An 18,569-nucleotide genomic window follows, 5' to 3' on the forward strand; every position below is an offset into this window, starting at 1 on the left:
TTCAGACTTCCCACAGACCTGAAGAATGAAGGCAGTGGTTCTCAACCTGGAACAACCCTAAGTAGTTGTGCTGCCAACCTCGGCTCGCAGCCTCTCTAAGCCAAGCCGGGAATGGCTGGAATAGTCATTCTTCCTGCTTTAAATAAAGTCATCAATCAGGTTTTTCTAAACAACATCTGCCACCCGAGTTTCTGCCCCACCCAAAAGGATTTCCTGACCTCAATATCATAGTCCACGAAAATTTCCAGTTGCCTTGATGACGTGTTCTCCACGCTCATGCCTCCTTTCGCTTCGGTTTCATTTTCTTTCTTCATTCCTTCTCTATTCTGTGCCTTTTTCTTTTTATCATCTAGCATCAATGCACCATCTGGCCTTCATATTCTCATCCTTATAAATTCTTCCCTTATAAAAATACCAAGTTTGTGAGCGCTAACGAATTGATCAATCTCACATTGGAATTTAAAAGTCATTCTTGATGGAGCTGTTTCATTTATTTATTTATTTATTTATTTCGTCTTTTTTTGCTATTTCTTGGGCCGCTCCCGCGGCATATGGAGGTTTCCAGGCTAGGGGTCGAATCGGAGCTGTAGCCACTGGCCTACGCCAGAGCCACAGCAACGCGGGATCCGAGCCGCGTCTGCAACCTACACCACAGCTCACAGCAACGCCGGATCGTTAACCCACTGAGCAAGAGCAGGGACCGAACCCTCAACCTCATGGTTCCTAGTCGGGTTCGTTAGCCACTGCGCCACGACGGGAACTCCCTATTTATTTATTAAATAACCCTAAAGATTGCTTTACTGTTCTGTGTTTAGAGTATTAATGTGGAAATTTAATAAAGCTTCACAAGTCCAACATTTTCTTATCACCTCCTAAAAAAAATGGGAAAGGCCACAAATCGAGCTCCGTATAAATTTCCGAAATGGCTGTTATGCTCTTTTTCACTTTATCTAGACTAGCCCCCAACATGCTCTTACTCTGCCGCTTTCTATAAAATACAACCTGACCTTATATATTTATTTGCATAAGGTCAATCACTCTTACTTTTAGCACAGAACTTTTCTCCTTATTGTTGTACCTCTAGTTCCTAACTCAGAGTTCAGCAAAGTTCAGCACACAATAAGCACTGGATTAGGTGTTTGTTGGCTGATTGAATGCGTGAATGTCAATCCATGCAGTATTATTGGTCCCTCTAGAGGCAGATGTTCTCCATTCAAGGAACTGGCTAGGAAAGGGGGGAGGACAATGGCCCTAATAGTGCCCAGAAGGCAGAATTGCCCAGATAGAATTCTGTGCCTGAGGACACGAGACTCCGTGCTGGTTTGTCAGTTAATGCTATTCTGACCAGGGTAGCAGAAAGCTTGGCCAACGTGGCTTAAATGGTAAGAATATTTATTTACTTAATAAGTTGTTCAGTAGTAAACACTCCCAGGGATGGTGCATCAGACTCCTTTTATCTTTTTCATCTGCATCACTGCTCTTCCTCCCTGGTGGCTTCAGTTACCACTGTTCTAAGTGTGCCATCTTCATATAACAAAATTCAAAAATTAAAGCAAGGGAGTCTATATCCATCAAAAAAAGGGAGGGGGATTTTTTTTTTCTTCTTCTTTGTCCTCTCAGAGGGAAAATATATTTCCTAGATGCCCACAGACTTCTTACATGTCGTTGGCCAAAACTGAGTCACTCATGCACCAGTAGGTCATTAACTGGCAAAAAGAAGTGAGATTTTCACAGTTCACTCAGACCAGTGATTTCTTTCCTCTGAAAGGCTGAATAAAGTCAGAGTTCTGTTAACAAGGAAGAAGGCAAATGACTGTTGAGTAGTCAACCTGGAGCAATTTGACTGGCTTGTGTGGGTCTGGCCTCATGTGCTATAGAGCAGAACCCCTCAGCCAAACCTTAAAAAAGGAAAATATTTAACAGAAACTATTGTACAACTAGGCAGAAGGTAGTTTATAGAATGACCAACCTTACCCACAGATAAAATTCCATTTTTATTGTACATATATTATTATGACTATTTAAGTTCAGCTAACATTAATATAGCAGCATAGAGAAGTTTAAAAAAATCCAATCCGACAGTCCCTGTCTTTTAATTGGTATGTTTAGAGCATTTACATACAATATAATCATTTATATGGTTGGTTTTAGGTGTATCATTTTATTTGCTTGTTTGTGCCTGTGGATGTGGTGCGTGTTTCTCTATTGCCCCTTCCCTACTTTTTTTTTTCAATTATTCGAATATCTGTTAGAAATCCATTTAAATGTATCCATTGATTTTTAGCTTTATATCTCTTTATAGTTTTTCAGTTTTGTTTTTATTTTTGTTTTTAAAGCAGTAGTTGACCTAGAGATCAATAGCTCTCTTTATGTTGGCATGTATATGCATCTCATATACTGACAATCCCACCAGACAGTCTTTATATTTTTACTTCAGTTAACATGTATATTAAAGAATTTGAGAGGAAAATAGACTATTACATTTACCTAGAAATTTATCATCTCTTGCTCTTTATTCTGAAGCTCATAGTTTCCTCAGGGAACAATTCAAGTTAAAGGATTTCTGTTATTGTTTATTTTGAAAAAGGTCTGCTAGCAATGAATTCTCTTAATTTTTCTTCCTTTGATAATGTTTTATTCTGACATCTTCATTGAAGGATATGTTTGCTGAATATGGAATTCTGGGCTGCAGTTCTTTTGTTTTAGAACTTTACAGATGTTATTTCATTATCTTCTGAAAACCTTGGTTCCTAATGAGAAACCAAAGAGTCTTTAAAATTGTCATTCTATATACATACAAAAGGTTTTTCTTTTTATGTCAGTTCTAAAGTTTGTTTTTTAATCTTTTGTTTTCAGCAGTTTGATTATAATGTGATGGGTTTGGTTACCTCTGAGTTTATTTTGTTTGGGGTTCTGATGGCTGTATATTTGTGTCTTTCACCAAATTTATATTTTATGCCATAATGTCTTCCTTTTTTTTTTTTTTTCTGCACCAATTCTTCCCCCCTCCTTTGTGGACTAAAATATCATGAATAATAGAACTTTCTGATATTGTCTCATAGAACCTTGAAACTGATATTTTTTTTCTTTTTTCTCTTTTTTCTTTTTCTTTTTTTGTCTTTTGTCCTTTTAGGGCCACACCAGCAGCATATGGAGGTTCCCAGGCTAGGGGTCTAATTGGAGCTACAGCCACTAGCCTATGCCAGAGCCACAGCAATGCCAGATCCAAGCGGAGTCTGTGACCTACACCACAGCTCATGGCAATGCTGGATCCTTAACCCACTGAATGAGGTCAGAGATCGAACTTGCAACCTCATGGTTCCTAGTTGGGATTCATTTCCACTGTGCCATGACGGGAACTCCTGATATTTTTTTTCAATCATTTTTTTTTTCTTTCTGTCATAGAAGTGGGGTAAATTCTAATGAACTGTTTGCAAGTTCACTGGCTCTTCTGCCACCTTCATCGTGTTATTGAGATCATACAGTGACTTTTTAATATAAGATATATTTTTTAGTTGCAATATACGCATTTTAAAAAAATAGGTTTTTTATTTCCCTGCTAAGAACGTCTGTATTTTTATTTCAAAAATGGTTTCCTTTGTCTCATTGAACATGACTATAATACTTGTTTAAAGATCTTTAAAGAAATTTATAACTGGATAATCTTGAGCTTGACAACAGTTGTCTTCTTCCTTGAGAATTGGTCACATTTTCCTTTTTATTTGTATAAGTCTGATGTGTTGCTGTTTCGTTTCATCTTTATTTTTATCTCTCTCTATCATTGTACTGCAAAGAAAAAAGATACTATCAAGTGAGCTCCCGTCATGGCACAGCGCTAGCCTGGGAACCCTCATATGCCATGCATGCGGCCCTCAAAAGACAAAATAATAATAATAATAATAATAATTTGTAAGTTCTATGGGTGCCATGAAAGTAACTACTTTCCTGAGTGGATGATGTTGACCATGGCAATCTGTGTCTTCCCTGGGTATTTTTTTTTTTTACTTCTTAGGGCCATACCCACGGCATATGGAGGTTCCCAGGCTAGGGGTCGAATTGGAGCTACAGCTGCCAGCCACAGCCACAGACACAGCAACTCTGAATCCGAGCCACGTCTGTGACCTATACCACAGCTCATGGCAATGCTGGATCCCTGACCCATTGAGCAATGCCAGGGACTGTACTCACATCCTTATGGATACTAGTCGGATTTGTTTCCACTGTGCCTCAACAGGAACTCCTGATGAGTCATTTTAGATTATGGCATAGACTTTTGAATATTATAAGACTCTGGGTCTTGTTAAAATCCTCTGGAGAGTGCCAGCAATTTTATTATAATAGGCAGTGACCCTAGGAATGTTCAGATTGTTCTGAACTCTCTTTCTGTGGGCAGAGGCTCCAATGTTCAGACCTTGAAGCCTTTGCTCTCCTGCTATGAGTCTTTTCTCCCTGTTCAGAATAAGCCTATATCAATTCATACACAGAATTAGAGGGTACCTTTCCTTCTTTATTTCCACCATTCCCTATGGCTCCCAGGGATCCCTTCCTCCAACTTGTGGGGTAGAAATTCGGTATTCTGGGGATTTTAGCCATGTGTGCTGCTGTGATTGGGATTACTCTCAAGAGAGGGAAAGGAGAGAAGAAAATGAGGATCTTCATGATCCCAACCACAGGATCCTCTTTGCCCATTTTTCCAAGCCTGAAAAACAAGTTTTCTCCTTGGTTTTAGGTTCCTGTGCCACCATGACTTCCTTATGCAGCTCCAGGACCAGAGCCACTCTTAGGGTAGGGCCAGGAGAAAAAAAAAGAGGAAAAAAAAACCAAATCTGTATGAATCCATACTTATACGTAGTAAATGATTACATAAATAAATGGAGAAGAGACAAATCTTTCTTGCAAAAGAATTCCCAATTACTGATGTAGAGTCTCTTCTTTCTCCCCTTGAGTGTGCACTAGACTTAGTGACTTGTTTCCAACCCAGCAAACATATTTCAGCCAGATTAACATCACTAGTGATTAGTTAGGTTGATAGCAGCTACCCTTGATAGGATACAGTGAAAAGGGCCCTTCACCTCTTTGATATTTGTCCCTAAAACCCACAACTCCAGTCTAAGCATGAGGAGAACCTCAGGCATACCCAATTTGAAGGACATTCTACAAAGCACCTGATGAGTGTACCTCAAAACTCTCCAGGCCATGAAAACAAGCAACGATGGAGAAACTCACAGGTGGAGAAGGCCACAGAGACATGTTGACTAAATGCGATAAGGTGTCCTGGATTGGATCCTGGGACAGTAAAAAAGCATCTGTGGAAAGTCTAGTGAATCCAAATAAAGTCTAAAGATTAGCAATAGTAATGTACCACTATAGGTTTCTTAGCTTTAAAAAGTGCAGCACAGTGATATGGGCCATTAACAATGGGGGAAACTGGTGAATGGGGCTTGGGAACTCTACACTATCTTTGCATGTTTTCTATAAACCTAAATTTATTCCAAAGTAAAAGTGTACTTGAAACAACAACAACAACAACAGAGATTTTCCCCCATAGTTTCCTGCTTGCAAAAATACCTTTTCTTGGTTCTCTGACTGAAAGATAAGGGATTTTTTTTTGCTGCCTGTGTTTGCTTTGTAGTTCCATACTGGGGCCACCCTTGGTTCCAAGCCAGGAGACAAAAGAGAGGAAATCATTCATAAAACTCACTGTTGATATGGCTTGCTTTTCAAGATTTGACTTCTCTCCCCAAGCCACTTGCTATTACTGATGCTCAGATCATTGCCATTGTTATTATTGTTTGCATCATCATCATCATCAAGGTTTTATCTGTAATCACTGGGAGAATGGTTATAGAATGCTGATTCCATATTGCCCAGCACCAGAACTTATCTGTCTTGATCCTTCAGGTTTTATAAGGGCAGTTAAATCACTGTATAAGTACCAATTCTCATTCTTTATTGTATAGTGCACATATTCATCTTATTTTTCGCTAGACATTTTTATCTTGTAAATTCAAGTTGTGCTCATTTATGCCTAAATCTTAATTTGGGGGTTGCACCGTGCTGACATTTGAAACGGGTTTGCTGTCTGAATTTCTGTTTAACAATTGGAAATAAAATTTACAAAGCAAAGATCTCTAGGAAGAAGTAGGCCCTAACCTTTATTGCACACACACACTGAATGCCAGTCTGGGTTCTCAATGTTTGCAATCTCATCCGACCTCGCGATAACCTTAGGAAGGTGCATTTTGAGATAAGGTCCAAGTTTACAGATCAGGAGCCCGAGGTTCAGAAAGTTGCTTCATTCCATAGCCAGTAAGTGGCAAAGCCAAGGTCAGACCCAAGGGCTTCTGTATTCATTACACTGTCTTCAGTATCAAGCTTAAGGAGATTAGAGGAAGGAAGGAAGGGAAGAAGGATAAAAGTGAAAGAAAAAAAAGAAGATGAACTTATTTTAATGAGTAATAAGATCAGATATCGACCACTTCTAGTATGGATTCCCTATCATCATTGTATTTGCGATGTTGATATGCTCTGCTCTTCTCTAAGTTAGTGATGCTTTTTTTGAAGTGGTGAGCACTGTGAAGCACCTTCTGTGGCCATAGGCCTAAAGTGACCCTCCATCTTCTTCCAGAAATGATTTGTGGCAGCTGCAGAGGAAATTACTAAAGTGAGCTTTTTTTTTTTTTTTTTTTTTTTTTTTTTTTTACTTGAAAGAAAGCTGGAAGGGAGAAAGGCAACTAAGGACAGGGAAACAAAGAAAACAAGACACAACCAAAAAAAGAAATACTGAAGACAAGTTTTATTTGATTCTCCATTTTGACAGAGACTGGATTCAACATAAAGGTACAAGGACCTTTTTGCTAAAGGTATTGTGAACACAGCAAGATGCTGCCTTCTTGCGTGGTGTACATAGGTAATGTAATTGTATGGCAGTGGCAACAGAATGGGCTGAGCAAGCAAAGTGTTTCCTGATGATGAACTAATAGCAGATTATACTTCCATTACTAAAACTGAACAGGCAGATGTGAAACCAAGACATGTGAAACAAGTAACAATTAAGGGTCTTGGATAAATATAATTAGATCTGTATTGAGTGAGGACTTGATGGAAAAAGCTCATCTGTGACCAACCATCTTTCGTTCTACATGATTTCCCACTACTTTCCCATTCCTCGACAAGGGTCTGCCCTGATGGAGATGCCAACCTGATAACTGACTCTATTACTAACTTCACAAAACATCTCTATACCTCCTTGCAAATATTTAATGGCTTAGGAAAAATTCTAATGAAGTTCAATAATAAAATTACAATGAACACAATGTAAATTACAAGAGCTTTTAAAAAAATCACTTTATGAACTGAGTCTAGAGAATCAAGGCTGGTTTCCAAAGGACTCATGCTAAGAGCGTGTGAAGGGGGGTAATTCCAGGCCCCTATTTTGATCCCATTCCACCTGGTCTGAAGCCATAGTCACTGTTCCCCATTTAGTATAGACATTTGCAAGCATATGTGCATTATATGGTGGTAATGCTTGTCTTACACACACATATATAAAAGCATCTTCTAGTTATGCGTACTGCACCTTGTTTTCCTTACTTCAAAGTATACTGGCACTCTTTTTATCAGTACATAAACATCTGCCTTATAGTTTTCTTGAATAACAGGATTTGATCCCATGAGGGCACCATTGTTTGTACAATCATAGCCTGACTGTTAGGCATTTATGTACCTTTAGATTTGGGTCTGTTAATAATAATAGTGCTAAACTTATGGAAATTTCTTTGTATACATGAGTAATTATTTCACCTAGTATAGAATCCTTACAGTGTAATTCCGGGTCAAAGGAAATGCCTTTTGTTGTTTTGTTTTGTTTTGGTTTTTGCCTTTTAGGGCCACACATGTGGTATATGGAATTTCTTAGTCTAGAAGTTGAATCAGAGCTGCAACTGCAAGCCTATGCCACAGCCCCAATGATGAAGGATCCGAGCCTAGTCTGCAACCTACACCACAGCTCACAGCAACACCAGATCTTAATCCACTGAGCAAGGCTAGGAATTGAACCCAAATCCTCATGGTTACTAGTTGTGCTTGTTATCACTAAGCCACAATGGGAACTTGGAAATGTCACTTTTAATCAAAATAGATACTGCTCAAATGTCTCCAAAAAAACCTATATCCACATTAACAGTGCATGGGATCATTTTTTATCTTGCCAACATTGGACATAAATAGTTTGAAATTTTTACCAATAAGCTGGACAAAAAATTGTATTTAATTGGGAGTTAAATTTACCTTTCTATGAATATAAATATGAGTGAATATGACTGAAATTGAGCATATTTTCATCTAGCATGCTGTTCTGTAAAAGGAAGATATCATTCTTTTTCTCATCGAGTTGTTATTTTTTATGTACATTGAGTATTGAAACTTGGTGTTATATATTTCAAATATTTTCTCTCATTTTGTGCACTTTCAGTTTTTTATATTACAAATTCTTTTATTTAAATTTTTATTTATTTACTTATTTTATTAAAGTAGTTGATTTACAATGTTGTGTTAGGTTCAAGTGTACAGCACAGTGATTCAGTTATACACACACACATGCATATATAGAATACATACATATTCTGTTTTCAGATTATTTTCTACTAGATTATTACAAGATACTGAATATAGTTCCCTGTGCTATACAGTAGGTCCTTGTTGGTTATTTATTTATTTATTTATTTATTTATTTATTTTTGCCATGTCTGTGGCATGTGGAAATGCCCAGGCCAGGGATTGAACCTGTGCCACAGCAGCAACCCAGGCCACTGCAGTGACAACACCAAGCCACCATGGGACTCTATTTTTAATTTAAGTTTAAATATAGAGAAGAAATACATTTTATCAATTCACATTAAAACCACATTTTTAATTAGTATATTTAAAGGAGGTTTCAAATATTGTTTGTAACCAGTAAAGAATTTTAAGATTGTGGATGACTGCAACTGTGTGTGTTTTAAAGATGCTCCCAGCTAGGCAATTTTCCAGAAAGATGTATAATAAAGATCCCAGGTAATCATTCAAGCCATTTGTTCAAAACTTCATGTCTAACTTCTCTCTTGTAGCTGAGCCTCACAGGACACTACTTTTCAAAGACACAGTGACACTGACTTACAGCCTTGGTTTCATTATCAAGCTACACCATCATGGGTTAATTATTGGGGAAGGGGGGGAGCAATGAAGACATCTCAGCTGCACTGGTTCCTTATTCTTCCACTCCTACCATCAGTGTAGAAAATAATCCTTTTCTTTTTTTCATTGCATGCAGGCTGCCATAGGAAGCATTTCAATTTTTATTGCTAAATTAACTGATGATTAGAAATGTTGATTCTGAGTCAGAAAGTCTTTAAAATTGGACACAGTGGGTAGTGGTATAAGAACCAACATTTGATTGGATGAAATCTTATCGCCGATATATTTTTTTTCAAAGTATCATAAGAATGATATGAAAGATAGACTCTGCAATCAGGCAGTGGCTGATGTGAACATTCAAGAGGAGAAGCCAAATGCTAACCAACCACTAGAATGTGGCACCACATATTCTAGCCTCAAAACAAGTGAAGAGAGCATTTGTAAAGAAGCCATTACAAGTAATGAACTTTTCCAAGTTGAGCTTAAAGACTGCCAATTAATTCATCACATTCATTTCCAGTATTCAGGAGATTTAAATTTATTGTTCAGTGAGTTTCAGGGAAGTGATGTACTTTAAGGATTGACTGGAAAAATCTCTGACCTCTTCAAATGCATGTGGAAAGGCTGTATATATATATATATATATATATGGCAGAGGTACATAGCCACCCTTGCTTGTGAAAGGCCTTTGTGCTTGGTGTAGAGGGGCTGGAGGCAAAGAGTCCCAACTTACTGACCAGTGTTATTAAACTCCTATTTTTTTCACTGAATTTATATACAAAACAGACCCAGAGGCATAGAAAACCAGCATATAGTTACCAAAGGGGAAAGAAAGAAGTGGTATGGGATTAGGGGTATGGGATTAACAGGGACAAACTAGTATGTACAAAATGAATAACCAATAAAGATGTACTGTATAGCACAGGTGGTTATACCCATTATCTTGTAGTAACCTGTAATGGAGTATATATGAAAAAACACAGAATCATTATACTGGATACCTGAAACTAACACAAAGTCAGTTAAACACTAAATCAACTGTTTCAATAAAAAAATCTTATTTTTATTATTTTATTTGTATTTTTTCAGGTTAATATTTAAATAGGATCTTACCTGAAGGAAAAGGATACAAATAGGTCTTCTACATCACCTTTTACCCAGGGTTGTGCACACCTGCTGCTGTTTCAGAGGGGTTGCTGAGAGGGGGAGGGGAAAGCAGAGAAGTGATTATTTTTTTATCTCAGACCCAGTTAGGCAGAATCACCCTAGAGCAGTGGTTCTGAGTTGGGATGCAATTTACCATTGCCTGGGAGCTTTAAAAATACAGATGCTTGGGTTCTACCCAAACAAATTGATTCATAGCCTCTGGTCTGGAATAAAAAATAATCAAACTGATGTTGATTGTGAGTCTCCTGGGAATTAAAGCTTAAATAGACATCTGGAGTGAGGACCATGGATCCCAGCATTCATTGTCTGAAAGGTGAGTTAGTTTTCATTGATCTCCACTGGTGGAAAACAACCTGGTAATGCTTATTTTTTTAGGAACCATGGTCGTGTCAAGGTTAAAGTTATGGATTCAAAAGAGAAATAAAAAAGTATGGGAAGTGCCAAGTGTGTTTTTAACCTGAGATCCCTGAGGTCATACAGGTTCCATAAACCCCATGAGTTTTAATTGTGTGCCAAGTTTTGAGCATCTGTGGGTCTCTACATTTGGAGAATGGAGAGAGATGGGTAAAGGTTTATCTCTTTCAGAGGATTCTCAAAAGAAGCCACAGAGGGAAAAACCACCCCCATGAAGTTCATCTTTCATACACAAAGATGCTCAGTTTTTAAGAAAACCTACAGGTGGAAGGTTCCTGAGTGCTTCTTGAAATTTTCACTCTTCTTCTGTTGCTCTCATGTTCTCTGACTGCTCCGGTCACCATTTCCTGGTTCCCAGGAGGCTTCAGTGGCTCCCATATGCAGTGTCATCTTTCTTTCTGACACCTTAGCACAGCTGAGTAGGTTCTATCTTTTCAAAACTACAAATGACAAAGCAGAACAGACAAGATGAGTCATGATGGAAGATAAAATGAGAACAAGAATGTATACATATGTATGACAGAATCACTTTGTTGTGCAGCAGAAATTGACAGAATATTGTAAATCAACGTCTAATTAAAAGAAGAGCAAAAAAAGATGAGTCAGCAGTGAAAGAAATAAAAACAAGGTACATGCTGAGACTCAAGGGTCACATAGAGTGCCTTTGAATTCCTATGACATTCTTGCTCCAAATTCCTGCTACAATTCCCAGATATCTTTTTTTTCTCTTTTTACAGGCCGAACCTGTGGTGTGTGGAATTTCCTGCACTAGGGGTCAAATGGGAGTTGCAGCTGCTGGCCTATGCCACAGCCATGCCAACATGGGACCCTTAACCCACTGAGTGTGGCCAGGGATCAAACCCACATCCTCACAGAGACAGCACTGGGTGCTTAACTTGCTAAGCCACGAGAACTTTTGTTTTCCAGCTATCTTAACTGGCTTCCTCCTAACCTGCCATTTCCACTTGACTGAGACCGTCTTAGTTCGGACTACATGGGAACATGCTTATGGGCCAAAGTCTCTAGCAGACCACTAGGAGACTCTGGTATTATTTCAGAATTGAGGGTCCTCTTCCTGCTTCAGGACCCTTCAATTTCAGTCTGCTTTCAAAGCAAAGGATGGCAAATAGGTTTGAACTCACATGCTACATCAAACTGATAAAGGCATCCTAACAGAACTTCTGAAACTGCAATGCACCTGTGAATCCTGTGGGCACCTTGCTAAAATGCAGATTCTGACACCCTTGAGAAACACAGCAAGGATCAAGGTCCTGAAATGCTCTATTGAGAATGACTCAGCAGCTGAGTCATTGGGATCCTTGGGCACAGCTGCCAGAGGGTCTGCGACCGGGTGGCAGAGCCCTGAGCTGTCCTGAATTTGCCATACAACACATCCTATTTCAGGTTAGCAGCTCTGCTCTCTATGGCTGCTGCAGACTGCCATTGCTGTGCACTCAGTGCTTTCCTTTTCCTTGTGGATTTTATTCCTTCCTTTAGCTCAGAGAGGGAAATGGTACTGTCCCTATAATCAAGGAGCAGCTCACATTACAGCGTTGCTGTTGATCTGTCCGAGAGCCAGTCTTGGCAGCAAGCTTGCTCCCTCCTGCTGATTGGATGGGTCTGCAGAGTTTCTGCTGCTCCAGCCTGTGCAGTGCGACAGAGCCCTTAGTGTTTCAGAGCATCACTTGGGCCCTTCTGACTGTTCAGGTCCAGGCATCCACTCCTGTTCTCCCCTAGGTCTGGAGTTCAGCCCTGATACTTAGGTGTGTTCTTGCCTCCCTTCTTCTGAGGTCTGGCTCTGCTTCTGTTACTGCTGGTAACCCAGATGGAGTGTGAGGTGAGATGCTGTGAGCATCTAGTAAAGGCACTTAGATTCTGAGCCACAGCATCTTGCTCCACCTCCCCAGATGCTGCCCTAAGGGGCCAATGCCAATCCTGCCTGGACCAGCATTAGCTCTGCTGCGGCGACTTGGTAAGTCACATGTTTCTGGGCCTTGCTATTCCAGCCCTGGAAACTGCTGGTGCGTTAAACTATTATTATTATTATTATTATTATTATTATTATTAGCTATAGTAGTAGTAGTAGTAGTAATAATAGTAGTAGTAGATAGAAACAGTAACAATTAGCATCTATTGATTGTTTCCTATGTTGCAAGCTATGAATTAAGTGTATATCATTTCATTTAATTCTCAGAAGAACCCTATAAGATAGTTCTATTTTTGGCACAATTTGCCTAATGGGGAAACTAGGGCTGAGAGGGTTAAAGGACTTGCTCAAGATCATTCAGGTAGTAAGAGGTGAAGCTGATACTAGAACTCACAGTTTTCAGCTTTAGAGCCTGTGCTCTTAACTACCAGGACACGCTGTCTCCATGGCCAAGTGCCCAAGCCTGTTCCTGACTGATAGCTAGTGGAGCTCGAACCTGAAAAATCACTAATAAGTTTCTTTTAAAAGCTGCTGAACATCAATGGGGGAAATATTTAGGGGAGGCGTCTGATTTTGCAACATTTGTGCTTTGGGCTCTGCATAAGGAAAGTTCTAAAAAGTTCATGGGCATACTTTTTGCATACAGATGACTGCTCACAGTTTAAATATCCAAAAAGGGAGTTGATACCTTCTGTCATCCCCGATTGGTGTAGTGAATTAGTAAGGAAACATGACCAGCAGAAATGGAAATCATTAAGCATTTCATGCCTGGAGTGACTGTAAAACTATGCTGCAATAGATAAGCAAATAGAACGGCCTGAAGCTGCCATATGTCAACGGGAAGCAGGAGGCTTGATGCCATTGCCTTCATAGACTGGTTATGACTGTTTGGTCCAAGTGCCAGAAACTTTGGCCTCTCCTGGCTTATGATATCCTTGGCATTCAGCACACTGCCACATGGAAAAGCTGCTAGACAATTCAGCCTTTGCAGAAAATACCATTTTAGAGTAGTTTCTATAGCATTAACTGATACTGCTTTGTGTTTTATTCCATTTGTCTTTAAGATGTTTAAAGAATTTTCAAAGTCATCCCCCCCTCCTCCATGGCATATGGAATTTCCTGGGCCAGGATTGAATCTGAGCCTCAGCTTCAACCTATGCCACAGCTGCAGCAATGCCAGATCCTTAACCCATGGTGCCACAGAAGGAACACTCAAGGTATTTTTTTAAATACCAGTAATCATCTGATGGGTCTCTCAGTGCTTTGCTTATAGCATCTTCTGGTGCTGAATACCAGAGCTCGTGTGGTCATGAGCTGAGTGCTACCAAGGTCACTGGGTTCTTTGGCTGGGTTCTTTGGTGGTGAGCAATAACAGCTGACTGGCTACCTTGAGCAGGAAAGAATGGGCATTTATAGGAAAGAGTATGCTAGTTTACAAAAGGAATAGCTGAAAAGCCATTCAGGACAGGAAGTAGGATATTTGCAGAAATCTAGGTGTCAAGAACTAGTGCTCTGCCTTTTCAGACTGCTCATTGTCGGGATGATGAAATCATTCATTTTTCCTCTTGAGTCAGTCGGTCAAGATTTCTGGGCTGGAGAGCATTTGATAAACTGTCCTTGCCTTAGTCAAGGGCCCACTCTTGGGACAAAGAAGCAGAAACACCTTGACTGACAATTCTGTTATGGTAGCTGGATTGCCCAAATGGCCCCAGTTATCTACTTCCTTTTATCCATGCCTCTTGGAATGTGACACTGCAGCTTTTTCCATCAAGGGGAAGTGTTTATTTCTCCAGTCTTGAACCTGGGCTGGCCTGGTGACTTGCTTTAGCCAATGGTAGGTGGCATGCCATTCCTGAGGCTGGGCCTTAGGGGGCTCGTAAGCTTCTTCTCTCTTTCTTGGGAACTTGTCAAGCAAGTGAGAACAAGCCTGGACTAACATGATGGAGGATGAGAGGCTGTGTGGTATGGGATGAGTGGTTCCAGCTGAAGTCATCTTAGCTAGGTATCCATTATTTACCACTCTGCCTCTGATTACTTCCCAAACTTAAAACAACAATCAGGAATTCCTGTTGTGGCTCAGAGGTAACAAACCTGACTGGTATCCATGAGAATGCTGGTTCCATCTCTGGCCTCTCTCAGTGGGTTAAGGATCTGGCATTACCATGAGCTGTGGTGTAGGTCACAGATGTGGCTCAGATATGGCATTCCTGTGGCTGTGGCATAGGGTGGCAGCTGCAGCTCCCATTTGACCCCTAGCCTGGGAACTTCCGTATGCTGCAGGAGTGGCCCTAAAAAGACAACCCCCCCCCCAAAAAAATGAAACCAAAAACAACAACGATGACAATCAAGTTTACTACCTTATACAGTTTCTGAAGGTCTGGAATCCAGTTTCAGCTTAGATGGGAGGTTCTGGCTTGGGGTATCTCATGATATTTTGGACAAGATGCTGGCTGGGCATCTCACTTCCAAGGTGACTATCCCATGACTGGCAAGTTGGCATTGCTTGTTGACTGGAGGCCTCAGTTGCCCTTCATGGGGGCCTTTCTCCACAAGCTACTGAAGTGTCCTAAGAAGAGGAAGCCTGCCCCCTGCCACTCCCACCCCCCAGAGCAAGAAATCCAGGAGAGCAAGTTGGAAGTGGCAATGCCTTCTGTGAGCTCGTCTTAGAAATTTCACAGCTTTACTCTGCTACATTCTATTAGAAATGAGTCACTGCTTTTGGCCAATACTCAAGGGGAGTGAATCACACCTCACCTTTTGAAAGGAAGAATGTGAAAGAATTTCTACATATATTTTGAAACCACCACAAAGAGCCAGCCTCCAGTCACCCCTTTAGCTACCTCCAAAGGTATAGGCGAGCCCCTGGGATCAGCCAGACCAGCCCACATCAGCAGAAGTTCCCAGCCAACCTACAGATATGTACACTTTTAAAAATGTGTTTTAAGACACAAGCTTTTCAGCTCAGCTTATTAAACAGCAATAGTTCTTTAATACACTCAACCTGTGTGCAGTGAGGGAGGGCTAGTTCTCCAAGGGAAAGAGTTGGGATGCTGTCAGACACAAACAGAGGTCTGCTAATGTACATGTCTTCAAGGAGTGAGAAGTTCTGTGAAGGAGAGGCCCATGGAGAGGTCATGCACTGAAATAATCATAGTAGTAGAAGATTGCAAGATCAGAGTTTTGTTAGACAATAAGCTCTCAGAGAGCAAAGGTCATGGTTACCTGCAGTAGCCCTGCAGTGCAGATGCCAAGTGACAGACTCTTGATTCAAAGAAGAGACTCATCAGCCCTGGAGAGATATTAACCTTGGCCTTTTGGAAGAGGTGCCATCTGAGTGGTGTTTAAAAACTCCATAGGAATTTCTGAATTACTCAGTATTACTGAATTTTCCAGAGGGTTTAAATAAGCAAAGCCTTAATGGTGTGAAGCAGGATAGCATAGTTTAGAAACTAGAGGTAGTACAGAATTCCTGGAACCTGAGGTCCCAGGAAACACTGTTGGAAAAGCAGTGTAAGTAGGTAGAAAGGGGCAGACTATCAAAAACTTTACATGTAGGCGATCATCCATCAGTGTTCCCAGGACAGTCCTCGTTGAAGCATGGAGTCCTAGTGATGTTATTAATAGGGCTCCCTTTTGATATCAGATAAGTCCTGATTTGCATGGTAAATTATACAGTCAGTACAATCCTATCCCATGATGAGGAGAACTAGTGTCCACAGTTTAAATAATGGCTATGTTTTTACTCTATAGTGAAACAATGAAAAAAAATGTAAATTTTTTGAGTTGAGAATAAATTGGAAAGAAAACTAAGAATCATGAAAAAAAATTTGGTGAGATTGGCAAGGCAAGACTTTCTAAAAAGGCTTCTTAACCCTGTTTTTCACAAGATTGTATTTTTTTCCCTGTTAGAAATGCAAACTTCATTTTAATATGTCCAATATTTTCTTTCACTACATACACAAATGAGTACCTATTGTGATGCCACCATTCTTTAAAAGTTACATTAAATAACCATATTTTTTTTCTTTGATAGGATAAAATAGTCATGGAAAAAAAACCTCATTATTTTTATTTTTCAAATTAATATTTAGTTACTCCTGGAGTTCCCATTGTGGCTCAGCAGATTAAGAACCAACATAGTGTCCACGAGTATGTGTGGGTTTGATCCCTGGCCTTGCTCAGTGGATTAAGGATCTGGTGTTGCTGCAAGCTGTGGCATAGGTCGTAGATGCAGCTCAGATCTGGCATTGCTGTGGCTGTGGTGTAGGCTGGAGGCTGCAGCTGCAATTCAACTCCTAGCCCGGGAACTTCCATATGCTGCAGATGTGGCCCCAAAAAGAAAAGGCAAAGCAAAACAACAACAATGAAATGTTTAGTTACAAAAGTAAGCTCCTAATAATGGCTCAAATGACACAGAGAGGTTTGCAATAAAAGTTTACAAGTTTGCAATCCCCTCCTGATTGTCAGTCTACTCTGCCAAGTTAGGTAATGGTCTTTCTTACCTACAAGGTTATCAACATATTGTCAGGTGACTGAAATATTTTAGTCTTTTTTATACTTTCATTTCATTTATGTATTTAAGTACAGGTAAACCTTCAGATGTGATATGAGGTAGGAAGCTAATTTTACAACTTTTTCATTAGTCACTAATTTAAATACTTACCTTTATTCTCATAAATAGATGCTTAATTTGGGGACTTCTGTTGTGACCCATTAGTCTAAGTACATATCTTAATATTATTCACCACTGTTTAAATTCCTGTGGCTTTTTATTATGTTTTAATAGTCGATGGGAAAAATAGTCTTGTTTTTATTTCTCAAAGTGTCCTTATTTGTTTTCATGAACATTTTTTTCCTTTCAGATGATTTTAGAATTATATCATTAAGTTTCAGTTTTTAAATTTCCTCTTGGGTACAGGGGATTTTCAGGGCATGAAACTATTGTGTATGATTCTGTAATGGTGGACATTAAGAATTATGATATTATGCATTCCCACACACACAGAGAAAAGCTCTGTATATATAAAGAGTGAACCTTAGCGTCAACTATGGATTTTAGTTAGTAATAATTCATCCACATTGGTTCATCAGTTGATACTAATGCAAGCTGGTAATAGTAGGGGATTCTGAGGGCAGGGGGAGAGGAACTAGGTGGGAACTCTCTACTTTCTGCTCAATTTTTCTGTTGACTAAAACTGCTCTAAAAAATAAAACCTACTAATTTCAAAACATCCTGTTGAGAATTTAGTTGGGGCTTGCAGTGCCCTTGATTAGTGGGAAATTGATATCTTTAAAATGTCAAGTCTTTGCATCCTGAACACAGTGTGTCTCCCATTAGTTCATGTCTTCTTTGATGTCCATCATTACTGCGTTATTGTTGATTTCAGGTATGTCTTCCACACTTTTGTCTTATTGATTCTTGGGTATTATTTTTTTTTTTGCCATCGTGAATAACATTTCGCTTTTTCTGTCATATTTTCTTGTTGGCTGTATGCTATTTAAGAAAGCTGTTGATAATTTTAGCGTAATTTAAAGTAGCTTATTAATATAGATCATAATGTTCATTTTCTCCATTAAATCTACATTGTTCACAATTCAGATTTTACTGGTTATCTTTTTTATGTTTTATATCTATTGTTTCATTACATACAACATATGTACACATGTGAATTAAAAATAAAATATTTTTACACTGACCAAAAAGAATTTTTAAGCTTCTCTCTCCAGTCACTCCAAGCAGAGATTTTTAAATCAGAAAATAGCAGTTTTGTGATGAGCTTCAAGAGAATTTACATTATCTGTCAACAATAGTATTGCTTATGTACTTCCTTTTAGGCCACAGTTATTAAAAGTAGAATACAATTGCTGTGCTTGGCACTTAGGAAAT

The 18,569-nt window shown here is 39.4% G+C and overlaps 1 long non-coding RNA gene across 2 annotated transcripts in view; it reads left to right on the forward strand.

The window, feature by feature from the left end:
* Positions 1-18,569, forward strand: part of LOC106504490 — a 517,287-nt gene that overhangs the window by 201,690 nt on the left and 297,028 nt on the right. The window contains exon 1 of one of the 2 annotated variants that reach the window (XR_001297976.2): positions 12,079-12,727. The exons of the other annotated variant lie outside the window; for it this stretch is intronic. This is a non-coding gene — a long non-coding RNA (uncharacterized LOC106504490). Of the gene's footprint in view, positions 1-12,078; positions 12,728-18,569 lie in introns of those variants that run through there. 2 annotated transcript variants of the gene reach the window in all.

This window comes from Sus scrofa, chromosome 7, assembly GCF_000003025.6.
Source record: "Sus scrofa isolate TJ Tabasco breed Duroc chromosome 7, Sscrofa11.1, whole genome shotgun sequence".
In the NCBI taxonomy this organism is placed as follows: Eukaryota; Metazoa; Chordata; class Mammalia; order Artiodactyla; family Suidae; genus Sus; species Sus scrofa.